At 47.1% G+C, this 7,855-nt stretch overlaps 1 long non-coding RNA gene across 1 annotated transcript; it reads right to left on the bottom strand.

Moving 5' to 3' along the window:
* Positions 1-716: 716 nt before the first annotated feature.
* On the bottom strand, positions 717-5,284 carry LOC125962681 (uncharacterized). Its single transcript, XR_007474215.1, has 2 exons — positions 5,086-5,284; positions 717-1,070 (listed from the first exon to the last, which is right to left on the bottom strand). It is a non-coding gene; the product is annotated as an uncharacterized LOC125962681 (long non-coding RNA).
* Between the last annotated feature and the right edge of the window lie 2,571 nt (positions 5,285-7,855).

Raw genomic sequence — 7,855 nt, 5'->3', positions numbered from 1 at the left:
TCTTCTGTGAAATTCCTTTTTGTGTCTTGCTCATTTTTCTCTGAGGACATTTGTCTTTTTCTTACTGACCTATAGGAGTATTCTGGATACTAATCCTTTTTCAGTTATCTGTGTTGTAAAAAATCTCCCAGTTTGTGGCTTGTCTTTTAATTTTCTTTGTAGTATCTTTTGATGAATAGAAAAGTTCTTAACCTACCTTTTTTTTTTCTTTAAATATTTATTTATTTATTTGGCTGCACCGGGTCTTAGTTGTGGCACATGGGATCTAGTTCCCTGACCAGGGATCGAACCCTGGCCCCCTTCATTGGGAGTGTGGAGCCTTAGCCACTGGACCACCAGGGAAGACCCTACCTTTTTTCAATAAAAGAGAAAATAGGCACAAATAGGTAAGAGGAATTTTTCAATATAAAAGTATTACTATAGAAGAATGAAGTTGGACCCTTACCTAACACCATATACAAAAATTAACTCAAAATGGGTTAAAAACCTAGATGTAAGAGTTTCAGTTTTGTAAGATGAGAAAGTTCTAGAGATCTGTTGCACAACAATGTGACTGTATATAACACTGTTGAACTGTACATTAAAAATGGTTAAGATGGTAAGTTTTAGGTTTTTTTTATCACAATTAAAATTTTTTAAGTGTTGTAGCTAATGACATCTATTATTTATTGAGTGTTTACTCTGTGCCAGGCACTACGATACCCACCTTATACACATTATCTTTTTATTTCATTTATTCTTTTTTTTTTTTTTGGTTTATTCTTTACAACCCTGAGAGAGAAATTACTGTTTCCCCTCATTTTCCAGAGACAGAGACAGGCTTAGTGAGGTTAAGCAACTGCCCAAGGTCACACAGCAACAAGCACTGAGCCCAGGGTTGGAACCCTGATCCAGCTGATCCTGAAGGGAGATCTTAGCTGCTCCACTGTACTGTCCAGTAAGCAGCAGAGCCCGGCCAGGAACCATGGACATCCTCTTCCCACCACACCACTAGGTGTTTTTCTCTTCAGCTTTGGTCCTTCCAACACAGCTTCTCCAGGCATCACCACGCCATCACTCCTAAACATCTCCTTTGGGAAAATTGGCCCAAGTTATGCCTATATCACGTAAACGTTATCTGCAATATAAATAGGACTCCTCTTTCTGTTTCAAAACACTGCTCATGTCATTGACAATTCGTGCTCATTCCTGAGATACAAGTTGCTATTTTTGAAAAGTTATTTTGCGTGGCATCTTGCCCCAGGGGCCCTTGGCCTGCTTAATCTGGTATCTCAATTGGCAGAACACAGTGCAGCCCTCTGGATTTGATTATGTGTCTAAGCTGCAACTTTGGCTGTTCCCAAACCTCCGCTGCCTCCCTCCATCCCCACCCCACCCCCTCGCTCAAAACAAAGTGCCGAGAGGCTGATGGTTGACCTAATGGCAGGGAGGTCTGCAGAAAGAAGAGCCCACAGGGCAAGCCTGGTAGGTTTTCCGGCCTCTTCCAAAGTGGATTTCACTGAGAGCAGAAACTTATCCCATTCCTTCACTTCTCCAGTGATGCTCTAGCCTGTGCAAGCGCTGGGCACCGGGTCTACAGTGGGGAGTGGAATGGCCACTCCTCCCTGCCCTTGTGGAGTTTACATTCTCAAGGGGGGTTAGATCTGATCAACACAAGATCTGTGATATAAATTAAAGGGCGTGTGAAGGGGAACAGCTCAGGGGACCTTCTTTAAACTGGGTTCATAGGAGGCCTCTCTAAGTTAGGATATGCAGTCGGCCAGGTGAAGAGCCCAGAGAAGAACATTCCAGGCAGTGAGGGTAGCAAGTGCCAAGGTCCTGGGGCAGGAAGAAGTGGGGTCTGTGGCTTGGCCTATTCTGAGGAAGGGAAAGCAGGCCTGGGTGGCAGGAGCATGGAGGGCAAGGATGACAGTGACAGATAGTGAAGTGGGGGAGGGAAGCAGGGGCCAGGCCATCACAAGCAAGAAGCCATACAAATTGCCTGAGAGCCTATGGCTGAAGCGCCATCCTAAGGTTGGCGGAGGGGCTGGAAGGGAGGGCCTCCAGGGGAGTGACATTTAAGCAAGATCTTATAGCAGTGATTCTCAAAGTGTGGTCCCCAGACCAACAGCATAAGCATCACTTGTGAATTTGTTAGAAATGCAGGTTCTCAGGCCCCACCCCAGACCTACTGCATCCCCCAGAGCACAAAGGACCAAGCCTGTACCCAGTAGATGCTCCATGTACTGAATGGTGAGTTGCAAGCTGCCCAGCTCCATAATGTGCCCCAGTGTTAAAATGCAGAGTCCTGTGATGGGGGCACACCGCGGCCAGTGGGTCGCACCCACCCGGGCACGGAAGAAGGACAGGGCCCGGCTCACGTGGGTTTGGCTGATTTCAAGGTGCAAAAGTAGAGACAGAAAGTGAGAGAGCGGCATGGACATATATACAACCAAATGTAAAATAGATAGCTAGTGGGAAGCAGCCACGTAGCACAGGGAGATCAGCTCAGTGCTCTGTGACCACCTAGAGGGGTGGGATAGGGATGGGTAGGAGGGAGGCACAAGAGGGAGGAGATATGGGGATATATGTATACATATAGCTGATTCACTTTGTTATAAAGCAGAAAGTAACACACCATTGTAAAGCAATTATACTCCAATAAAGATGTTTAAAAAAAAAAAAGTAGAGACAGAAATGCATCTCTACAGCTCTGCCAAGTGAAGCTTCACACTTGGCCTCCGTGTGCCCTGGGGCAGTGCTTAGACTTTTACAAGGTGTGGAAGGAATGAACATTCATTGGAAGACTTTAAACTGGTTTTGAGTTACAAAAATCAGGCCAAAAACAAACAAAAAAAAAAACAAAGGAAAAAACACCAAGTAGAAGAGAAATTACCTAATCTTCAACCTCAGCTAACTCAAGACCAGCTGCAGAGGATGTTACCATATTATGTGTTAAGAAAACCCACCTTGGGGCTGGGAACCAGCCTGAGACATCAACCCCCGGGGGTCCTTTTGAAAAGAAAGTTTTCCGCCTGCGATCAGAACAGAACAGAACGCTCACTTTTAAAAAGCCGCCTCCTACAGCACTGCAGAGCCTCAGTCCTGGACACTTTAATCGCCCTGAGAGAGCAGGTTAATGGGGTTTTAACGAAAATAGAACCCAAATGGGCATTGAGCCCTATTTTTTTGCAGCCAGGGGCGCTGCCAGAGTTGCATTTCCACAGGTGTTAGGGCTGGCCCCCTTTATGCAGTGAGACCCTGCTGAGAATTACCTAACGGAAGTGGACTCATGGAGTCAGTAATTTGAAAGTCCACAAAAAGCAGTTGGCGAACTCTCTCATCTATGGCCTGTTCTATCCAGGAAAAGACAGGTCAAATCATGTCCTCAAATCACCACAGGCGTTAAAAGCTTGGGCGTGGCATGTCCGGTACCGGTGTGGCCAGTGAAGTTCATTGGCTGCTCCTCCAGCCAGTTCCAATCTTCAAAAAGTAAATAGGGTGCCGGTTTTCATCTCATTAGTGGTTTTAGGCAGGATCATTTAGTAATGAAGGACTCAGGTCCTGGGCTGAAGCCACCTGGGTTCGAAGCCCACATTGGCCACTTTAGAGTTGCCCAGCTTGGGGGCAAGTGGGGTACCTCTGCGCCTCACTTTGCTCATCTGTAAAATGGGTGTCATGATTGTACTGGTGTTGTAGGGTCTTGAAAGAACTGACTGGGTGGTCTGTAAAGTGCTTAGAGCCGTGCCACACCCACGGTAAGCCCTAGAATAGTGCTGGCTAGTGGGGGAGATTGGGAATCAAGTAGACATGACGATTTCAGACAAGCATAGGCCCAGGAAGCAGGTACGCAGACTAATGTGATGGAGAAACTACGAGAGGGCTGGGGGTATAAGGAGTAGCCAGGCTCACAGAGGCAGCGAGAGCAGAGGCCCCAGGCAGGAAAGGCCAGGGCGGCTGGAACACAGTGGAAGGGAAGGAAGCGACAAGTGTTTGTAGCTGCTGGTGAGGGCCAGACCCTACAGGCGCTTGGAGATCAGGGCGAAGGTATTATAAAAGCGACGAGGAAACAGAGAAGCAACTGAGCCCAGTTATCTTTTTAAAAGCTTGGAGACCATTCTGGCTGCTATGCAGGAACAGACTGGGAACAGACAGGTCCGGGAGGGATGGCCTTTGGGAACAGGGAGACCTCTTGGGAGGCTGCTGCGATCATGCAGGGACAGACGGAGCTGCCTGGACCAGCGAGGGGATGAAAGAAGTGAAGGGAGCAGAGGACACGGTGACGACAGAATGTGGGGGACGGAGAGAAGTGCAGGTCCAGACAACGTGCAGCTTTGTGGCCTCGGAACCGTGATGAGAAAGCCCCAGGGAGAAACAGGTTTGGCCAAGGTGATATAACCCCACCTGGCCAACAATGTGGCCCCTCCGCCTTTACCCTGGGCGCGCTGTGTGTAGTTTCCCACTGGGCTTTTGTCACTTAATTTCCAAGCTGCTCCAAGATCCTCACAATCGCTGCTCATGCTTAGGGCATAAGAATGTGCAGTAGGTCTGCGCTCCCGTTTACATAACCACCTGCCCCTGCCCGGTGACTGAGCCTGTTTCCAATCCTGACAGTAACCAGGATCGTGGTCCTTCCTGAGACTTCCTGGCATCTTGGACGTGGAGCCCCTGAGCAGCCCCATGGTGGGGGGAAAGCGCTTCGGAGTTTGGAGGCTTTTTTAATCTTAGAACTTTCATAGTTTAACTGTGTGTGTTGTATTTGGTTACATAAATAATATGTAAAAGATTCAGACAATCCAGAACAGAACATGAAGTCCCTTCACCATTACCTCCCCTGCCCAGCTCCCAGCGCCTCCCTGCAAGTACCCATCATCAACAAACAGGCGGCTTCCTTCCAGACCCCTTTCAAGGCCTTTACACTCTTACGCTTGTCCTTTATGTATGTTGGACCTTATTATCCATCTGTTTTTACCAAATAATACATCTTGTGGGAGAGTCAGAGATCTAGCTACCGTGTTTTCTTTTTTTTAACAGCTGCACAGTTTTTCTAATATGGTGGTATTATATTTTATTGAATATTTTATTTTGTTTATTTTATTTACTCACCTTCTCTGAGGGTTTGGGCTGTTTACTAATTTTCACAATGCTTTCATGAATGTCGCTGGACTTATATTCGGGCTCACAGGCAAGAATTTCTGTCCAGCAGATTCCTGGAAATGGAATTGCTGGATCAAAGGGCAGGTACACTTAAAATTTTCATAGCTTCTTCCAAATTATCCTTCCCAAATGTGCCATTTTCTTAAAAAAAAAAAATTCCTTTGGTTACAAAAAGTAATTCATGTTCTTGCAAAACGTGTACAGAATACAAATAAGACCAGAAAAGAAATTTTAACACACTCATAATTCCATCACTCAGGAATAACAGCTATTAACATATAATTTAGTTATTTGAGCTTTTTACTGTATCTCACAAAGATCTTTTCAAGTCATTAAAGCGTCTTCTCTGGTGACTTTCTAGGTTGTTAATGTGGTTTAGGGACAAGACGAGGAAATCTTGTGTGGAAGGAGGGAAACTAAAAAGAAATTTTTTTTTTTTTTTTTGCAGTACGCGGGCCTCTCACTGTTGTGGCCTCTCCCGCTGCGGAGCACAGGCTCCGGATGCGCAGGCTCAGTGGCCATGGCTCACGGGCCCAGCCGCTCCGCGGCATGTGGGATCTTCCCGGACCGGGGCACGAACCCGTGTCCCCTGCATCAGCAGGCAGACTCTCAACCACTGCGCCACCAGGGAAGCCCTAAAAAGAAATTTTTTAAAGACTGTGCTAAACAGTTGATAACCCATGTGCAGGATATGTTCACCTGAACTACGTATGTAGAAGAATTATTTTACAACGCTGGTTCTTGGATGTCTCTGAGAATCTGACAAAGCTGTCTCCTTCCCAGCAATGTGTATGATCACACAATTTACATATAATTTCAGGGGTTCATGTCCCTTGTCCCCCCACCAGAAAAAATCCATTGTCTACAGCATCATTTTAAATGGTTGCATCGAATGCCTCAGGGTGGCTGAAGCACAGCTCATGTAACCCATAGGGTGTTAAGAATATGGACTCGAGGCAGACACACCCCATCAAATCCTGGCTCAACTGCGTGCTCTTCAGTCCCTCTGTGTGTTCCCTCACTTGTAAAATCCAGACAATAATAGGTGGGTTATAGGGTGGTTGGGAGTTTAAAGCGTTCAGTGCGTAAAATGTTTAAAACAGGGTCTGGCACATGGTAAGTGCTAATTAAATGTCAGCTCTTATTATTTCCAGTGTTTGGCTTTTATAACATTTCTAACTCTATCTTTGCACACTTCTGTGATGACTTCCCGGGGATAAATTCCTAGATGTTCAATAGCTGCGTGGAAGCATTAGCGTATTTATAAGATTTTGGACACATAATGCAAAACTCCTCTATAAAGATTCAGATTCAATCATTATCTAGGACTGAGTTTCCAGTGGTGAACAGATGGATGAAAATCCATGCCTTGGTGGAGTTTACATCAGAAAAGGGGCAGACCGTGAACAAAATAACAACATGACCTATTAGAAGGTGACAAGTGCTGTGGAGAGAAATGAAGCAGGGCTGGGGTGGGAGGGCTGGGATGGGGTGGCGGTTGAGGTTCTGAAGGGACCTGAAGGAGGCAGGGAAACGGGAGGACCGTGTTCCAGGCCGAGGGGACAGGTATGAGGGCTTGGGGGCAGGGACGTGCAGGGTGTGCCTGAGGGGAATCCAGGAGGAGAGGAGGACAGAGCTGGAAGGCGGCAGGGACACTTCACGGAGGGCCCGCAGGCTGAATCAAACTACACTTTGGGAGCAGTTTTAATTCTGTCCAACGATCAGTCTAGGAAGGATGAAGTAGGTGTTCAAGGGGACAATTGGAATGAACTGAAATTATGCCTTCCTTGTTTCAGTCTATGCTTAAGGGCACTAAAAGGAAAAGACAGCTCTCAACGTTTCTCCAAGAAAATCAGAGGTTCCTTGTTTTCTGAGTAAAACATGTGAATGTTTCGCCTACTCAAGTCCAGTCTTTTTTCTTTTTTTTCTTCCTAGAACAGTAAGAACCAAGAACAAAATGAAAGACACAAGCTTGTTTTATTTGTTCCTGGGCCGTGTTCCCGGGACAGCCTGTTTGCCAGGTGTGTGATTCTCAGATGATGTTTATCAAGGGAACTTAGGTCTACAAGTCTGAAATAACATTGCCTGGGGTCGAGGGTCCCTGGGCCCCATGCCTCACCCCCTCCTGTCTTCCCTTCACCCGGCGGCCACAAAGCATCAGTCCCAGAGATGTGTGCAGGGGGCAGAAAGGCCAGCTCAAAGGTTGCAGTTCAGGGAAAAGAAGTAGCAAACCACAAGTTCATCTTGGGGACACCATGGCGGAGATAAGTGACCTGGAATTTCTACCCACTTCCTCCAACTGCAGAACCTCTGCTTCAAATAAACCAGGAAGTTCTGGGGGGTTGGGAAGGACCAGACTTTGAGCTGAAATGGTTAGAAATGAGGGGAGACGAATGGGTGTGGAAGTGAGGCTGGTGGGTGTGGGTGTTGCCGTATGGGGTCAAAGCTGAGCCCTGACAGGACGCTTGCCCCTCCTGTTTGGGTGTCATCTACACCTTTACAGGCGCTCCCATCGGTGACTCGGCTGGTCGACAATATGTCATTGATCGCCTACTGCATACACTAGGCACAGGGCCGGTGCCACAGGAGAGCTTATAAAGAATCGTACCCGGAGGAGCTGCCAGTTCCCGCCGGGGAGGGAGGGACACTTTGCTCCACTTGTTGGCTAAGTGCCCCGCAAGCCTTGCCTGCTCCAAGTTAACACCAATCAGCTGGATGT

This window comes from Orcinus orca, chromosome 20 (assembly GCF_937001465.1).
Source record: "Orcinus orca chromosome 20, mOrcOrc1.1, whole genome shotgun sequence".
Taxonomy (NCBI): Eukaryota; Metazoa; Chordata; class Mammalia; order Artiodactyla; family Delphinidae; genus Orcinus; species Orcinus orca.
Note: the sequence above shows the minus strand (reverse complement) of the source record. Positions and strands in the feature narration are given on the sequence as shown.